Source organism: Sus scrofa, chromosome 9 (assembly GCF_054392235.1).
Source record: "Sus scrofa isolate SSC_HxYL_T2T_F1_AM1 chromosome 9, Sscrofa_HxYL_maternal_Yorkshire_Landrace_v2.0, whole genome shotgun sequence".
NCBI lineage: Eukaryota > Metazoa > Chordata > Mammalia > Artiodactyla > Suidae > Sus > Sus scrofa.
In genome coordinates, this window is record NC_139391.1 from 139,362,474 (window position 1) to 139,381,111 (window position 18,638).

Genomic DNA, 18,638 nt, shown 5'->3' on the forward strand with positions numbered 1-18,638 from the left:
ATCTAATAGGAGGTCCCGTGGTGGCTCATTGATAACAAACCTGACCTGTACCCATGAGGACACAGGTTTGATCCCTGGCCTTGTTCAGCAGGTTAAGGATCTGGCATTGCCGTGAGCTGTGGTGTAGATTGCAGACGCGGCTCGGATCTGGCGTTGCTGTGGCTGTGGTGTAGGCCAGCAGCTATAGCTCCAATTCAACCTCTAGCCTGGGAACCTCCATATGCCGCGGGTGCAGCCCTAAAAAGAAAAAATAAATTAATTAAAAATAATAAATAAAACCTAAAATTAAAAATCTAATAAATTTTCTCTTCATAAGTAAGATTCGTGGAATGAATGAATGAAGGCATACCCAGGGATCCAAAGGATAATGTTATTGGGGCCCCTTTGAAGATCAATGTATGCCGTTGCCTCAGAGGATGGTATATCTAAATACACCCCACGGAACTGAGTTGCTCTTTTTTTATTCCCAGGATAAATGGTTATAATTATGTGCTTAACTAATAAGATCCGTCTTTCTTTTAGCCTATTAGGACTAAAACTGTGAACAAATCTTTCTATTTTAATGCTACTGTTCATTCTTCTAACAGTTTTACATATTTTTCTATTTTAAATCCCTCAACTGTCTGAAGATTGAAGGTAGAAATTCCCGTTTTACAGACGGACCAACCGAGGCCCAGGGACATTCAGGGTACTTAACAGGATGCCTCCCAGTAGACCAGACAGTGTTCCTGCCGCTGTTTTGCTGAAGGCAGGCACTCCCATCATCTTATAGGGCTCAGACCTCGGGCCAAGTTCAGCGGCAACGTGCAAACACGCCACTGGGTCCTGCTGCCTGTCACATGTTGTCCCACCTGTGTTCTCGCTCTCTTTCCTCTTCTCCATTGATTTGAGGGGGCCTCAGTGGAGGATGTGGTGAGTGGAGGCCTGTGCTTCATTTCATCCTTCCTTCCTCTTCATTCTAAGGTTAATTTCTGGACCACACTTGGGGAGGGTTGTAGGAGAAAATTATTTAAATTGTATCATATAATCTTCCCAAGATGTGATTAAATTGAGGCCCAGGGACAAGAGGTGACCTCTTCCAGGGTCAGGCAGCACTTCATTGAGGATCTGAAGGTCCAAATTTTCAGCGTCAAGCTTTCTCAGTTAGGTAAACCCTACCACTGCCTGTTTTGGGTGGAGCTGGCCAGACCCATGCTCCACGCATCCAACAAGTGGGAGAAATATTCCAAAATCTTCTCGCGTCTTCTTCCAATCAATTTCCTGAATAAACTGTGGTTTCTGTTGGGGCTAACCAAAGGTAAGAAGGTAGACAAGACTGCCCAGATGAGGAGAAAAAATGAACTTATCAAAGGAGATAAAGAAAAATATAGGCGATATGATAATTGCCTGGAGGGGCACCAACAATAAATGCTAAAGAAGCTCGAAGAAAAGAGCACGTAGAGATCCAGAAAGATAGCTTAGATGGCTTTGCGGCTGCACAGGACACATCCAGGAATAACCAGTGAAAGTCTAAAAAGACAAATTTCAGCTAATTAACAAGGAAGAAAAAACTTTTGAAGAATTAGCTAATGTCTGTGGATGAAGTAAAATCCTACATATCCTCCAATACTGTACTGAATGGGTGATTGCTCAGGACAACCCGTGAGTCTACAATTCTTTTTTTTTTTTGAGACCCTGGCTGCTCTGAGAATTAGGTGAGCCTCCCTTTAGGGTTTCCCAGTGAATAGTTTTCTGTTTACACCGTTGAGAACTATGGCCACGAGAGGGCAGTAGAGAGCCTGCCGGAATACTTGGACGTGTTGAGTCAACTCGCCTGTGCTCTCATCGCGAGCAGGGACTACGCAGATCCTGCGAGCTCGCTGGGGTCTAGCTTGCAAGCCTCTTTCGCAAAGCCAGGCCCAGAGGCTGCGGAGATACCGAGACTCTACATGGCACGGGAGCAATGGTCGGCACTGAGGCATTGCCATCCGACATTCAGACCCCTCTCACTTTGGGTTATTAAAATAAGTTTTACCGCCACCGCTCTGATTCCCTTGCCCTGATTCCCTTGCCAGGCAGGCTCCCTGGGTCCGGATACAGAAAACTTCCCACTGGTCCCTGCCGCCCCCCCCCCCCACACACACTTGCCAGATGCCCCCGATCCCTAATAGAGCTGGAAGCTTGAGAGCAGGGCTCATTTTTGCCTTATAAAAATTAGAATGAGTAACAACAACTTCAAACCTCATTTGACAGCTTGTTGGCTTTTTGAGATTCACGAGCAGAAGCAATTTGCCTGCACGTATTCCGAGAACCCCTTCTTAACCTCATCAGCCATGGCCGGTACCTCCCAACGCACCCCTCAAATTAAAGACCAAGAGGGAGGTGTGCAGGATGTGCGCGGGCACAGGTGGTGCTCCAGGAGGGGAAGCCCACGTCCCCACTGCCCTCACCCGCTCTGTCTGCGTCCTGAGCTCCGGCACCGGAGCCCGAGCCAGCTGGGCTTGCCAGGCCTCCACCCGGATCCCCAGGCCCCGGGCAGGATTTTTGTTGCCCCCTCGGCCACTTAAGGTGGCCGGTGGATCCGGGCTGAGCCGGGCGCAGGAAAGCAGCGGGGCCGCCTCCCGATGCCCAGCCTCATTCTCCTTTGTTGACAGCTGGCGGAGGAGGAAGTCCGGGCGGGCGGGGTGGGGGCAGGGGGCTGGCTGCGGCGGGCGGTGCCAGCGGCGGGCGCGGCCCCAGCCCGGGCAGGCGCGGCCAGCAAGGAAGGGGTTAACGCGCGCGGCCTCTATGATAATGAGCTGCATGGTAATATAGGGAGGCCGGCGCTGTGGGCTCTGCCGCCGCCGCCGCTGCCGCCGCCGCCGCCGCCGCCGCCGGAGCCTGAGCTGCCGGGCGGAGCGGCGTCCGCGCCAGACTGGAGCTGGAGGGCGGCGGAGCGCAGTTGCTGGGAATTTTTCAGCCGGGAGGCCAGGCGATCCGGAGAGAGAGCCCGCGAGCTCGGGAGCGGCGGGGAACGCGGGCGCCGGAGCGAGCGAAGCAAACCTCGAAATAGATCCGGAGAGCCAGGTTCCCGGAGGAAGTGGGACTGTGAGCGGACCGGGAGCGAGAAGGGAAGGAAGCGCCGCGATTGCTGATGTCAGAGGAGCCCGGAAAGTCGCGCTGGAAAAATCTGAAGACGGCCGGGGCTTTGCTGCTTCCCAAGGAGACACAGCGCCAGCCACCCCCCCACGCCCCCTCGGCGCCTCCCGGTTCCCCCCGCGAGCCGGCGACAGCGCCCGGTGGGGCTGCTGCGGGGCGGCAGAGGACTGAGGGGCGCGCGGACCGGAGACCGAGGAGCCACTTCAGGAATACAGATAAGTGGCTGCTGGCTTGACGTGGATTTTAATGAATTTGGACTCCATGTGGGTTTGGTCGTCTCGGTGATCACGAGCTGCTGGCGGCGAGAGGGACCGCACGCCGGCCTCGGCAGCCGGCGGCCAAAGCGGCCGCACCGGGGACGGAAGGACAGACCGACGTCGCCGAGCTGGGTAAGCGGAGCCCGGGGCCGGGCGATCGGCGTCCGCGGCGCCCTCCGCCCGCTCCCCCGAAGCGCGCCCGCCTCCGCGGGTCTCGGCCCCGAGCCCCCGGCTCCGCCGCGGCGGGCGAGTCCCCGCGCGGGGTCGGCCACTTTCCGCGGGCCGGAGCGCGGCGCGCGCGCCTGGGCGGGCGGACTCGCCGCCGCCGCCGCCGCCGCCTCCCGCCCGGGCTTCCCCGCGGGCGCCCCGCTTCCCCGCCGGGCTGCGGGCGGGCGGCGCACCTGCCGGCACCCTGCGGCCCCGGGGGCCTCGGGGGCCCCGGGGGCGGGGGGCTGTCCCACGAGCTGCAGCCGGATGCGGGTCTCGGTGACCCTGCACGAGCGGGAGAGCCCGGGCCACTGTGGCCGGCGCTCGGTGTGGGGGCGTTCACGCTGGTCCAGGAGTCCCCGGAGGCCGCCGACTGTTCCTTCAGAGCCAGGGACTTGGGAATCAAGGGGAAGGTCCCCTTTGCGCAGCTTCCAGAGGCTCCGGGGAGAGATTCCAGGGCAGCGAATGGGACAAGTGCCCCATACCCCCCTCTGCGCTTCCTTCTGGTGAAGCCCCCATCTGCACCATCCCCTGGTTTGAGGTTCCAGAGATGGCTGGGGGCCCAAGGAGGAGCTCGGCCAGGGTCCCAGAAGCTCCTTATTAATCATTTTAGACTCTTTCCCTCCTTGGGCTTCTTCTTGCCCCACCCCAGAAGTGATATGGAGATCTTAGAAAATTCTAGCCCTTTTTAGCCATCCCACAGGTCCCTGGATCCATATGGTAGTCATGGGCTGGCTGACCAAAGAGAGAGTTGTGAGAAAATGCTGTTCCAGGTCCCTGACAACTAGCCACCTGTTCGGCCTGACCCTTGCCCCAGAGGAGCTGCCCACTTCAACTCAGCTCAGAAGGGTAGAGAATGGGGGTGGGGTGGGGGACTTGAGGTTCCATGTCAGTTGCGTCTAGAAACAAGGGCCTCATGAAGTGGTCATGGAAGTCAGCCTGGGTCTCCTGTGGGGATCTAAGAGCCTAGTGTATGCCACTGCATATCCCAGGAGCGGATGTGCAAGGGGCAGAAGACAGGACCCCTTTAAGGCCCTGGTTTGGGGGCCCAGCAGCTCAGAGGAACCCGCAGGAATGTGGGCACCCACTCACGCCCTTCCTTGCTGAGCACAGTGGACAAAGTTTGGGCACGGCAGATGGAGATGGGCAGCTGGGCTGGGCTGGACCTCCTGGGAGCAGGAGCCAGGCTGAGCTCCCGCCTCCCCTCCCCACACAAGAGCAGGCTCCTGTCCTCCTGGGCTTCTTTCCCAGACCTTGAAACTTCACGCTTCCCTCTGGGCAGGCTTTGGATTCTGGGGCCTTCCACAGAGCCACGGGCCTGGAAGAGACAGCTGGGGCTGAGGAATTCAGCTATTCCTGATGGAAATACACAACTTTCGTGCATTCACCTCGAAGGCTGGCAGCCCTCTCCTCTGACCCCCCCCCCACCTGCCCGGCACCTTTTGAACTCAATACCTGTGACCTCCCCTCCTTGGCCTGGGGGGTGAGGTGGGGTCAGGAGGAAAGTAGGGAGCCAGGGAGACTCAGAAGAGGCTGTCAAGACACCCTAGCAGCGAGGTTGTGTTGCTTTTCCCTTCTTCCACCTGGCATCTCCGCCTTCATCCCAGCGCTCCCTCCTCCCTCCTCCGGGACCTGCCCTCCCTGCCAGTGCTCCCTCAGCCCTCCAGCTGACCCTCTTGGGGACCTGTTCATAAAGGGAGGGCGGGGCAGGCTGCCCTCTCAGCTCCCTCACTGTCCCAGGCAAATTGCATTAGGATGGAGCAAAGTGGCTTGCAATTAAATGGAAGTGACATTTGGAGCCCTGTGCAGTGGAGATGCTGCAGCCGAGGAGCAGCAGGATGGGACGTGGTGGAGTTTGGAAAGGTCCCCTCAGCCCAGGACCTCGAGTCAGGCAAGGGGATCCCATCTGGCCTTTCTGTTGGAATGGATGTAAGAACTGGGATCCCTCATAGGCTGGAGCAGGGCGGGAGGGCTGGTTGGCCTTTCAGGAGTAAACGGTGCTGTCCCATGTGCATCACCCCAAAGAAACCTGTCACTACAAGGTTGGTGGCTCTCCCCTTTCAGAGTGAGCCCCTGTCCCCGAAGTTCCAGGGGACATTGCCCCTCCAACCTCCTGACCATCCAGAGCTGCAGGTGCGGTTGGACGTACACGTTCCCGTCTGTTGTGGTGGAGTCTGCACTTAAAATGCAGCTGAAAAAGCAATCCCTGGAAGAACAGCTCCTTCTCTCCCAGGCCCCTTTCCCATTTCCCAGGACTCCTGGCGATGCTGCTCATGTCTAGTTCATGGGCACGTTACGAGGAAGCCCACGAGCTGGAGGGGAAACCAGTGACACAGTTAAATATACATGGCAGCAGCTGGCAGCAGCCTAAACTCGCCAGTTCAGGTACCATGAACTATTTATGGCGCTGGAGTTGTCACTGTTGGGGGGTTTTATAGTCTCTGTTCCTGCCTCCTTTGCTAAGGCTGCCTCTCTGAGATACGGGGTTTGTTGTGGGGGGAAGCGGTTTCTCTCTCCAGCAGCGACAACCCCCCCTCCCCCAGCTGTCTCCCTGCCCGGCCACACAGCTGTCTCCCCCCACACACGCAGACTGGGGCCCAGGACACTCTGTCCATCAGGGCACAGGGAGAGGCGAGGCGCTCCAAGCCGAGCCCCCGCCCCCACTCTGGTCATAATGCCTGGAGCATTGTGTTCCTACAGTCTGTTAACTACAAATAACTCAGGGTTGTCCACGGGGAAACTGGCAGAAGCCGGCTTTGAGGTGCCCTAGCAGTTTCACAGCTCTGTGTGCACACCCTGCCCCCCCCGCCCCCCACCCAGGGGCAGTCTGTTATCAATCCATTATATGTGAATATTCTGTCTCTCCTCTTCCCAGATGCTCAGTTCAAACAGTGATGAATGGAACCGATCCCCTTATGGGAAACAGTTTTTCACTTAGTTGCAAAGATTTCATGCCTGATTAGAGTCAACAGGGATGGGGCGTCCGTCCCCTTCTTGTCTGGTCATTTCTAAAGGTGAGCCCTGGGGAGACAGAGAAAGGCAGTTCTTCCCAGGGGTCAAACAGCTGGTCCCCAGAGCGGGAGGGTGGATGGGAGGGACAGGTCACCACCCCCTTACCAGCTTAGCCCTCAGGCTCTCTGGGGCCCCATCCCTGGCCTTCGGGCATATGGAACCTCTAGTGTTCCATCTGGAATTCAAGGGCAGAAACAGAGGCGAGCAAGTTCTTTGTCGTGGAGACTGGAAAGAGAGAGGAGGAAGAGGGGGAGGACAGAAAGAAAGCCACCCCCCCACCCCCGGCCCCAACTGTGCCCAAGCGCCCGCTCCCACAGTCAGTTAACCATTAACCCCTGGCCTGGCCTGGCCCTGCTCCTGCTTGGGTAGAAGCCTATCGCTAGGAAACCCGAGGACCAGCAGGTGTCCTGTGCCCCCCACCCCCACCCCCGCTGTGCCTGCCCTTCCCGCCTTAGCCTGGCTCAGTCCCGGCTCCCCCTCCTCCCTCCCCTCCCCCTCCCTGGCACCCACACCCTCCTCCCACCCCTGACAGCTGTCCCTTCACCTAGGCTTTGCCAGCTGTTTGCCTGACGGCATGCGTGTCCGATGGGGAAGCAGGCAGGATGGCAGGGGCCGTGGATGGAGGGGGCGAGCTGGGGTCACACGGGATTCCAAAGCCGGTGCTCCAAGCTCAGGTTAGAGGGCTTCAGACCCACACACCACCCCACCCCCAGGAGGCTCAAGCTTGCTTGGGGGGTGGGGGTGGGAGGGGATTTCTGCCAAAGTTCCCTCCCCTCTGGGGACCCCTGGTTTCCCTAGCACTCCTCCCTGCCAGGCTGGCAGGAGGGTCCCTGCCTTGGCCTCTGAGATAGGCCATTTGATCCAAGGTCTTGTCAAGGCATATCTAGCTCATCAGACTTGGAGCCCTGATTTTTTTCGGGGGCCGGGGGACCAGCAGATGACCAGAGATGCAGACCAAGATACAGACGCCAAGGAGCACGTGGCAAGACCCCAGTCAAGATGCCGAAACAGCCACAGATAGACGCAGAGAGGCAGAGCTATAGGAAAAGAAGACAAATTCGGGGAGGCTGACAGTGTGAATGGGGCGGGAAGAGCCGAGAGCAGAGGCGGAGAGCAAGTGGAGAGGAAGAGCCGGGGCCTGGGGCGCGTCCTCAGGTCGCCCTGGCCCTGAGGGGAGGCTCTCCGGGCCGGGTTGGGAAGCTGAAGTAGCAGGTTCTCTCCACTAGAGGGCACTCTTGAAAACCTGGCTCGGACCTGAGCAGTAGCTTTTGTGCCTTTTTTCTTTTTTTTTTCCCCAGGAGAAGAAAAAAATAGTTAAGATATATTAGAAACTCCCAGCTGTCACTAGGCAGAGACCACACTTGTAGGGTCCTGTTGCCAGTGGGACTCTGGGCCCCGTCTGGTTGCAGGCGAGCAGGAAGGGCGCCTGCAGCGTTGCGGGGTGGGGCCCAGCCTGGTGAGCAGCTTGGGCAGAGGCCTGCGGGCCGGCAGGATGCCTCTGGGGTGGGAGGCAGGAGGGGACGGGCACTGCCAGTGAGCAGACAGTCCAGGGCCCCGGCGGGCCCACGGAGAGCCTCTGGCCTTTCTCTAGCTGCAAGAGGAGTTTCTGGCCCGTCCCCGAGGGGGCTCACGGGCCTTCCCTTCTCCCAGGTCCCTACATGCGGATTTTCAAAACACTCCCAGGCGGCGGCCAAACTGCTCCTGAGGAGACTTGTTAAAAGAGCCCCGAGGGACGGAGCACATGTCGCGTTGTCCCCGTGATTTCGTCTTGGTCTTCATCCTCTCTGTGGGAGCCTTTTTCTGAATTAGAATCCCCCCTTTCCTTTCGGCGGAGGACACTGTGGGGAGAGCAGAGTCCCGAGGCTTGGCCTCTCCGGGGAGATGATAACTGCCTGACGGGGTAGGGAAGCAAGGGAAGCTTGCGGATGGGCAGAGGGCCGGGAAGAAGCATCTCTTCCATTCCATCCCAGCCTCTGAGGGCTCCTCTCGGCTTCCCGTTGACTCCAGTTTACCTGGGGTCACAGGGAGAGGGGCGGGAGGAGCGAGACAAGAAAAAAGACAAACGAGATAAATGTATCATGTTCTGAAAGTCTAATCCTGCTTCTCCTGGGCTAAAATTACTTTCCGTATGAGAGATAAAAGGCACTGAGCTCGCCTTTGCAAAGTTCAACTTGTCTTTGAGAAGGAAGAGGGGGAGGGGTCCCGGGACTGAGAGTGAGTAGCTGGTGCCTGAACCCCTCTCCTCTGTGGCCCCCACCCTTCCAACCAGCACGTGTTCTCTCTGAAGCTTTGCGAGGAAGGAGGAGCCTCTGACCGGGGCCCCTTCACGGCCCCCCTCTGCCATCTGGGGGTTAAACCCCCAGCCTCTCTCTCTCTGGGTATTTGGGAGCCTCCCTTCCCACCGCAGTTTCTCACCTGGGTGGGGAGGGATGGAAGAAAGGGGTGAAGGGCAACAAACCAGCTCCTCCACCTTCCCTCCTGCCCTTGGAATCACTGCTCCTGTGCTGAACAAAGAGGGAGACCCGGAAGCAGAAGCCACTTTGGTTTAACCAAATATAAATCCATTGCTTACCCAGGGCTAGGGCTGTGTGACACTTAGTCCAGGAGGGAAAGGTAGCAGCAGATCCTACCTTCAAGGTGGTTGTTACAGCGCCTAAGGGGAGGGAGAATTCTATAAGCCACCGCCCCTCACAGAACTTTAAGGCAGAATTCGGTTAACAGTGGGTCACAGGACACACCAGCAAAGAAGCTCCTGGAAGCTTTGGCTGTAGCCCATGGAGGGTGTAGGTTTCCAGGGGGGAGATTCAGGTGCCTGAGAAGGTCACAGGTCCCCGTCGAGAAGGACTGAGCGCTGCCCTCCCAGTCCTCTTCCTCTCAGAACGACCGCTGAGCAGTTTTTTCCTCCCCGGATTTTCAACTGGCACCACCAGAGGTGTTTCCCTCCGCCAACATCCCAGAGCCAGGTCTCCAAGTCACACCCTCCCAAGGGCTTTCACAGCGTGTTCCATGTAAATTGCATTCCCTTCGGTCCCCTGGAGCCGGCTGTGTGGACGCCACTGGGGTTCATCAGGAAGCATTATTACTCATCTGTATTCACATGGAGGTGTCCGGAATCCTGCAGGGAGTGCACCCACTTTCATCTGAAGGAACCCTTTAAAGGGAGCAGACGCAAGGGAAAAATAGTAGGCTTTTCCCCTTCACCCTGGCTGAGCAGGGGAGCCTCGGGCCACGGGCCTTCTCCTCCGTATGCCTCCTACCTGGAGAAGCACTCTCTTTTCAGGGTTCTGTCCTCAGAGAAGGCAGAAGAAGATCAGTGGAGGAAAGTTAGAAGGGGGTGGAATTTCACCTCGACTTAAAAACTGTCTCTGCTCCCGTAATGGAAGGTCGGGTTTGGCTTGCACCTTGGAATGTTCACATCAGATTTGGGGCAAGGAAGACCCTGCACTGGGCAGACAGAGCTAGGGGCTTTCAGAGGCTTTTGAAACCATTGAAAAGTCTGTGCCTTTGCGAAGTGTGTGTGTGTGTGTGTGTGTCTGTCTGTCTGTCTGTCTGTGTTCCTGAAGAGAAGCAGTCACCCCCCAATGCTAAGGACCCCTAGAACTCTCTAGGCTCCAGGGCCTTCTCCAAGCCTCAGTTTCTGCTTTCTGCTCTGCTTGGGACAGGGGGCTTCAGATGAGGCAGTGTAACCCCGGGGCCCCCCCACGCCCACCGGAGGTGGGTGACTGACTCTCAGAGGAAACGAGGGAGATCCAGGGCCATGCTGGCTCGAAAGGTCAGGGGTGGCAGGTGTCCTTGTGATTGCTCTGAAAGCACGAACAGGTCAAGGGCACCTCCCTGAGAAGGAGGCAGCGGGTGGAAGGTTCGGGAGCCGAGGAAGGGGTGAGTGAGAAAGGCCTGGCTGTCCTGTAGAGGCACCAGTGGGCAGACACAACTGATGAGGGCATCTCGCCTCCTTTGAAGTGGTTTCCTGCTTCGTGAAAGCGAAAGGCCTCAGCCGGGCCAGGTAAATATCACACTGGCCTCTGACCCTCCCCTCCCCCCCGCGCTGCTTCCCGGGCTCCCATTTGTTTTCTCCTGAGCTACAAAGACACCTGAGGGAGAGGAGACTGTTTTCAGAACTTGGGTCCTCTCCCCGGGAGGACAGACAGGAGGACCAGGCTTCGCCCACGGGCCTGGACCCGAGAGCCTCTGGGCCAGGCAGCCCCACGTGGCCCCGCTCCACGCTGGCAGGCGGTGATGCTTTCCAGGAGCCAGGCAGTCAGGGTGTCACGATCCCGCCCAGCCCCCCAGAACTTCCCCGCCAGCCCCTTGACTCTCTGAAATTAAAATCCACACCGCCAGGACTTCTGCTCGGCACCCATGCCCTGAGCTTTATCCAGAAATTAACAGAATTCACGTCTAATGCCCCACACTGAGTCCCCCCCTGCCCCACGCTGAGTGCCCCCCTGTGGGGTGTGAAGCCCTTCGGGTTCTGGGCCCCGGGCACCCAGCTGTGAGAGACTTAGAAGACAAACCATCTGAACTGCTTGTGAAGTTGGGAAGTCACACCTGGCGCCATCCTGCAGGAGGCTCCGTCCATCCGATCAGGGGGACACAGAACAGATGGTCAGGAAGAGGCTGGTGTCAGGTTAGGGTCCTCACACCTGGGGACAAAGGACCTTCCTTCGCACTTCCAGCTCTTCCTTCTTCCCAAAGGTTTCCCACCTGTCGATCAGAGCTCATCCCTCCTTTGCTCCCAGGCCCAGGAGGGGGGGACGAGGGGGACCCAAGGACACTCTGGGAGAGTGGCCTCCTGCCCTGTCCCAGCACCTTCGTTTCTTCCTCTGCCCAGTGGGCATCAGTGCTTCTCGTGACTCCCCGAGTGCCCTCGCTTGCCTCGTTTCTGGAACCAGGCATGGGAAGATGGTCTTAGGGGGCTGGAAAAATGACAGTTGTTGCAAACGTGCAAAATGATTCTAAAATTGAGAGCAGGAAGGGAGCCAAGCTAGGAACGTTTTGCTCCTCTCTCTGTCTCTGCCTCTCTCTCGGAATTTGTTTGGCATTTTCTAAGAAAAATAAGATTTCATTAAAAAAAAAATCTGTGTGCTGAAGGTTTTTATATGTAAGAATAAATGAAGGGCTGGAGACCCAGTGGAGGCTGGAAGCAGACAGGGAAACCAGTGGCGATCCTGGCACTGGCGCCACATGTGTGGCTTGGGGTTAGCACCAGCCAGTGGGGCTAGACTTCAGATTCTGAATGTGCTCCCTTTGGGGCTTTGATGCCTTCAGGGCTAAGAGTAGAGATGAAGGATACGGTCAGAGAACTAGTAAGTCAGCACTTTTCTGGGAATCAGCCTCTCACGGCAGGGCCAGGGGCAGAGCTCATGGGCCCCCAGCAGCCTGTCTGCAACCAGCTTACATCTCCCTGCAGAGAGAGCTCCTAGGAGCATGGATGTGAATGGGACAGATGCAGCATGAGGAGCACCCCAGAAGCTGGGGCCCAGAACCCGTGCTGGACCCTGGGGCTCCAGGATTAGATCCTTGGCGGCGCTGATCCCTGGGCTTCTCGGAGCAGGATGTCTAGGGAGACCTCTCAGCTGAGCTCCGCTCGCACAGGAAGCTCCCCATGACTCTCTCAGATGTGGCACGAGAGCCTTGTCCCTTGCTGGAAGTGCAGAGCATGGGAAGGTGCCTGTGCGAGGAAGAAGCCCTGTGCCTCTGACCGCACGGGTCCGAGAGCTACCTCTGGCAAGTGAGTGTGGCCTGGTGCTCTGATTGTCCTTTCCAGAATCTTATTAAGGAAACAGTTTGAATTGCAAAAGGGTAGGTATTCTATGGAGACTGCTTGAGAAATGTTTCCGAGCCTTTGGAAACAGCAGCTTTTACCAGGCCCACATAAGAGATTTGGGAGCAGAACCCAGCCTGGGAAAGTGGATCACCCTGTGCCACACTATGAGGGACCCGTCACGCTGTGGCCTCATGAGGAGCCCACGTGCCCCAGCCCGCCAGCACACTCCCCATCTGCCCGCATAGCCGCCTTCTCTTTCCAGTCTGCTCTTCTCCAGCCCTGGGCCCAGCCCCACCCCACCTCTCTCCCTAGGCTGGAGCAGGAGTCCCCAGGAGCGGGCCTCTCCCCTGCTCTGCCAGTCCTCCAGCCCTACGACACCCTGATGCCTCTCCATGGCACTGGGCTCTGGGTGTAGAAAGGCCCCCCTCCCTTAAATGGCTCCAAGCAGCTTTCCTCCATCCACAGCAGGCCTTGCTCTTTGCAGAGTCAATGGCCCTGGCAAGGCCCAGCCGCCCCTCCCTCCCTGGGGGCGGTGTGGGCACTGTTTGTGTGGCGGTCTCTATAGACTCAGCATTCACCACTTGAGAGGGTGAGACAATGACCCGCGCAGCTGCCTGCAGCCTGTGCTGGCTGCGTGTCTGCCGGATTGGGAGGCGGGAGTGAGGGCCAGCAAGGGTTGCCCACCGTGCACCTGCCAGCTTTCTCAGGCTGCCCAGTCGACCCAGAGGCCACAGGAGGCGGAACTGGGATCCAGAGGACCTGGTCCAGGCCACCTGATTGGCTTCCGCCGCAGGCCCCCCGTGTCTTTGGCTAAGGTTTCCATCAGCTGTGCAGTCACTCCAGGCCTGGACAGAAAAGTAGGGCCCAGGCTCCCGAGGAGGCTGCCATTTCTGGCCTGAGGACAGGAAGAGGCTGCACACTGGTCCGGGGGAGACAAACAGGACACTTCAGCGGGAGCCTGCAGAGGCAGAAGACAGGGACATTACCTGCAGGGAAACTGAAGTTGGCACAACATCATTTGCTTTGAACAAAGGTTTATTGACTATCTACTGCGTGCCAAGTATTATGGGAAGGAGGCAAGTGGCCATCCTGGCTTTTGAGGATCTTACGGTGTGGCAAGGGGACAGGGGAGGCACCCAAGTGATGCCCATATGAGTATAAGTATGGCAGGGGCACAGGAGTCAAGAGAAAGCCAGAGCCATGCAACCTGCAGGGCAGCATCTAGAAAGGGAATGAGCTCCCCATCATTTAGGGCATTCAAGCAAAGATGGGAGGATGACGACCGGGTCTCAAGAGGAATTCGGTAGAGGAAAAGGCCCTGCTGAGAAGTGAAGCTGAGTGTCAGGGCTGTGAGAATGACCCACCCAGCTGCTGCCAGCCTAATTCCCCAGCAAAGAGAGCTGTTCTCACACCGTCACCCCCAGGACTCCCCTCAGAGCAAGGTGCCAAGAAGGCTGGGCTGGGGTAAGCCCCTGGCCTCCCCTGGGGCCGGGATTGTCCTGATCCCGTTAAAATGAGCACTCTGTCTACAAGGAGGGGCAGACCCGTGTGAACCGAGACTTGGTCAGCTCTCCGCCTGCACAGCTCTAACTTCTAATCATTGTCATAAACAGGACGGAAGCAGCTGCTCACTCCAGTCTATTATCAGCTTGGTTGGAGACAGAGAAATTTAAATGACAGTAAGATGCTTAGCAAAGAAACGAAAGTCGGTGTTAAAAATAAAGAAAACGAGACAGCTTGTTTCATCGAAATAGAAGGGTTATTAAACAGCCCTGAATTAATCAGTGATCTGCCAGGGTTGGGACTCGCCGAGCACTGCAGAGCCAGAGGAGAGAGCGGGGAGGAGGTGGGCAGGGCAAGTCGGAGGTGAGGAGGAGCTGCCTGCGCCCTGGGGCCAGCTGCAGGACCTCAGCAGGGTCTTTGGAAGGAGAATCCCAAATAGTTTTCTGCCCCATAGATAAGAGCAGGTTGGGTGCAAAGGGGACTTTAGCACCCCAGCCTTACTCCCTACAAAGCCCGGCCTCTGGACTCCTTCCATCTGCCACCACCTGTGCCAGCCCTTGGGCCGGCTCCAGTCCTCAGCCCCTCCCCAGGGCTGGGCAGGAGCCAAGTGGCATTTGTTGGAGGGCCACAAGCTTCCAGGCAGTCCCCTTCCTCTCTCATGGCATCTTCCCAAGAACTCAAGCCTGAGTCGAGCTCCTTGCATGGCACTGCCATTCTGAAAGAGTGTGACAGCATGTCCCAGGTATGGTCAGAGCCTGGCCTGCAGGCAGGGAGAGTGCAGAGACCTCCGGAGTAAGTGGTCTGTCCCCAGTGATATCACTGGTGGCACCTACAACTCCAGGCAGCAGAGCAGCAGGAGACACCTGTAACTCCAGGAGCCCCCATGCAAGGCCCACTTCCATGTCAGATACGCTCGCCAAAATCATTCCCCTCGGGTTGCCTTGTGGTCCAGAGGTAACAAAGCCGACTAGGATCCATGAGGTCGCAGGTTCGGTACCTGGCCTGGCTCAGTGGGTCGGGGATCTGTCGTTGCCCGTCGTGTAGGTCGCACATGCGGCTCGGATCCCGCGTTGCCATGGTGTGGGGTAGGCTGGGGCTGTGGTTCCGATTAGACCCCTAGTCTGGGAACTTCCATATGCCGTGGATGCGGTCCTAAAAAAGAAAAAAAAAAAAAAGTTTACCTCAAGTCGACCTAAGTCTTCTCACCTAGGAAGGGGTGATGCTACGCTGTCCCCCTCGCAGGCTCAGGAGGGGTGCGTTCAAGCGACACTGCACAAGGAATTCTTCTGCGTCAACCAGGAGATGGCTGCGCAAAGGCTAGTTTACACCACAGCCAGGTCCCTTGGAGACGCAGGACGGAACATCATAGGGAAGGTTTTCCAGGGGACAGGGCGTGGGTCTTCGGGATTCCCACTGCCTCTACGTGGGCGGGGCCGCGGAGGGAGGCGGGGCCGCGGAAGGAGGCGGGGCCTCGGAGGGAGGCGGGGCCCCCGGTCCCAGGGCCCCAGGCACCAGCCAGGCTGCGCAGCATGTGGGATCTTGAATCAATCACTCCAGGAGTTTTTCTTTGCTCTTTGACCTCCACATTCTTTCTCCTCCCGCCTCCCTCCCTCCTGCTTTCCTCCTGGCTGCTTTACCCTTTTCCAGGCTCCTCGCTCACACCCCATTCATCATCAGGGCCAGATCCTCACTCTGAAAGTCTTCTCATCTCCCCCCAGGTGGCCCCACGCCGCACTGGCCTGCGTCTCCCCTCCCCCTCCAGCACATTCTTCTCCCTGTGTCAGCCTCCCTGATAATCCTGCCCGTCACTTTCCCTCTCTGCAGGGCCACAGGAGCCTCGAATAGGCCCTTCTCCCCTCCTCGCCCCGGGGGCTAAGGGTCCTCCAGGCCCATGCATGTGAGTTTGGGCTCAGACCAGCCCCAGATGTGGAGGGACCTCTGCCGAAGTGAAGTGCCAGCCGCCCCGCAGGCTCCACGTGTCCTTTTTATCCAGAACCACCGCGGTTTCCTTGCTCCGTGTGCATGCGTGTGAATGTGCCTGTTACTTAAGAGACGCTGTTTGACAGCTCGGGATCTTTTCCGCAAGAGCTCCGAGTCTCAGACAAAGAGAGAAAAATAATAGAAACTGAAGGTGGAAAGATACAGGGTGGGGACACAGGCTGCTTAAGAGGCTTCCTCCTAAAAAGGAGTTACAGCTTTTTATTCCAAGGCTGGCTGTTCCTCCAGAAAAGCCCCAGAGAGAAGAGAGTCGGGGGAGATGAGGGTGGGCAGTTTCATGCCATGTGCTGACCAGACCCAGCATGGCGAGAGCCCCCCACACGTGGAGCTCAGCCTGGATCAGCAGTTCTCAGCATCTCCTCCTCCTCCCACTAGCCAGAGTAGCAAAAGTGGTCCTTAAATCACTCTCAGGATCATGGTGGGGCAATGTGGGGGTGGGCGGACTGGGAGAAGGGCTATGAGGGACCAGCAGCCCCCAGTTCCTTCTTAGAAGCCAGGGTCTGGGGAGCTGGGAGCTGGGTCCCCAAGCTCCACGCACAAGAACCACCCCATCGCCTGGCTGAAACAGAGCCTCGCCTGCTGTCGCCACCATCTAGGTTGGCCATTGTTGCCCAGGAGAGGATGCCCTCTGGCAGTGTTTCTCCAAAAACAGAACCGAGAGTAAGTGGTGTTTATTCAAAACAGTAGCGTTTACAAAACACTTCCACATCCGTTTCGCATTCATTCTACCACAACCCTGGGAGGTGTCCTTTTATAGTTGAGAAAACTGAGACTCCAGAAGGTTAAATATCACAGTCAAGGTCACTGAACCAGTAAGCGGTAAAGCCAGACTCTCCCCTAGATCTGCCTCCAAAGCCCATCCCCTTTCCTCTGCACCTGCCTCCAGGCCACACGTGTCCCAGTGAGTGTGGCCTCCTCATGGAAGAGCCCCACTCCGAACCCTTCCTGGGGGGGGTCTCGACCCGCCCACTCTGCTCTTCGTGTTGTCAGTTGGCCATTTATTAGTATATGCTTTTATGTGATCAATGATAGTGTGTGATTCATGACTTGAGAGCTCTCTTGCCAAGACTTTTCCTGCACCAGCCCTGTCTGCACTGGGCATCCTTCCAAAGAGAGCTGGCATCTCCCCGCTCTTCTCCATCCTTCTCCCACCTTCTCCACCTCGCCCATGCCGTTTGCTCTTCACCCACTGTGCTTTAAGATGAACAACAGCCAGGATCCCTCCCAAATGGTTTACTCCCTTCCTCACCAGCTCCCAAAGATCGGGTAGGACAAGTCATTGAGCCAAGTGTGTTCATTCAGGTCCTGTCCCAGGGCAGCCTGGCACATGAGGAAAGCGTATGATCTACGCTGAGTGCATCAGGATGCTAGAGACGGCCTCCCAGAGCCACTAGTTCAGTGGGAGATAGAACATACGCACATAAAAAGAGGGCCACACTGCAGGGCGGTGCGTGTTAGAAACAGCCCTTTCTAACTGACTTTGGAGGGGAGATGGGTGGTTGGGGGCAGGGAGGGCCTAGAGGCTTCCTGAGATTTTTGAAGGGTGGACAAGGTTTGGATAGGCCAAGAAGATTCTGGAATTGAGCATTGCAGGGCAAGGGGACCACAGAGATTAAACTGCGCCAGGGTTTCGGGATTCAGCAAATGAACCAGCTTGTCGGGAGTGGCGTCACTCTGGAAGACGTCGAAAGGGAGGCCAGAGAAAGAAGATCCCGCTTGGGAGGGCTTGAACTGGGGCACTTAGCAGTCCTGAGTCTGTCCAGACAACAGCGGGGAGCCAAGAAAGGCATTTCTGTAGGTGGAATATCCTCCTTTGGCCATAAGCCTGGCCACGTTAGTCTGAGTCAGACTTCTGATGCACCAGAAATCAAGCCGTACAAGGCACACCGTACAGGAAATCCACGGTCGAGTCTTAGTTGGCAGCGGTCTTTGCTGGGTCCGTCACAGTGGAAGGCCTGGGTGGTGACCCTGACTGTCTCACATGCACATTTGCAGGGAGGCAACCCCAGGCTTGCTGGTAAAGAGGACCTCTCTTTTGAACTTTGGGGAACCTTGACGTCTGGAATCAGATGGTGTTTAAAAATGCACCCTTTGAAAAAAAAATTGTGTTGGAGGATAGTTGACTTATGATATTGAGTAAGTTTCAGGTGTATAGCAAAGCGAATCCGTCATACATATATCCATTCTTTTTTCCCGTCTATATTATGATGAACAATTGAATAGACTTCCCTGTGTTATAGGTTCCTGTGAGTTATCTCTTCTATACAATAGTGTGTCTATATTATGCCCATTCTCCTAATTCCTCCCTCCCCACCACAGTTTCACATACGGTAACCATAAGATCGGTTTTGAAATCTATGCGTTTGTTTCTGTTGGATACATAAGGTCTCTTGTATCATTTGTGTTAGATTTCCACATATAAGTGATATCATAGGATATTTGTCTTTGTCTGGCTTACTTCACTCATTATGCTAATCTCTAGGTCCACTATGTTGCTGCAAGTGATATTATTTCATTCTTTTTTATGGCCGAGTAATATTCCAGTGTGTGTGTGTGTGTGTGTGTGTGTGTGTGTGTGTGTGTGTGTGTATCACGTCTTCTTTATCCCTTCTTCTGTCCACAGACTGAAAACTGCACGTTGATCTGGCACTAATGGCCACTTTCCCCGATGTGAGGACTAGGCAGCAGCAATGGGGCGCACACCTTGTCCCCTGAGCTATGTCCCCAGAGTGGCCACCAGGGGGCAGAAGGACAGGAAGCTGTGCGAGAGAGACAGG

The 18,638-nt window shown here is 56.7% G+C and overlaps 1 protein-coding gene across 2 annotated transcripts in view; it reads left to right on the top strand.

The window, feature by feature from the left end:
* The first annotated feature begins 2,794 nt into the window (after nucleotides 1–2,794).
* Nucleotides 2,795–18,638, top strand: part of PLXNA2 (plexin A2) — a 212,273-nt gene continuing 196,429 nt past the window's right edge. For both annotated transcript variants that reach the window (XR_014816621.1, XM_021063894.2), the window contains exon 1: nucleotides 2,795–3,506. The gene's annotated coding sequence lies outside the window, so the exon portion shown is untranslated. The remainder of the gene's footprint in view (nucleotides 3,507–18,638) is intronic.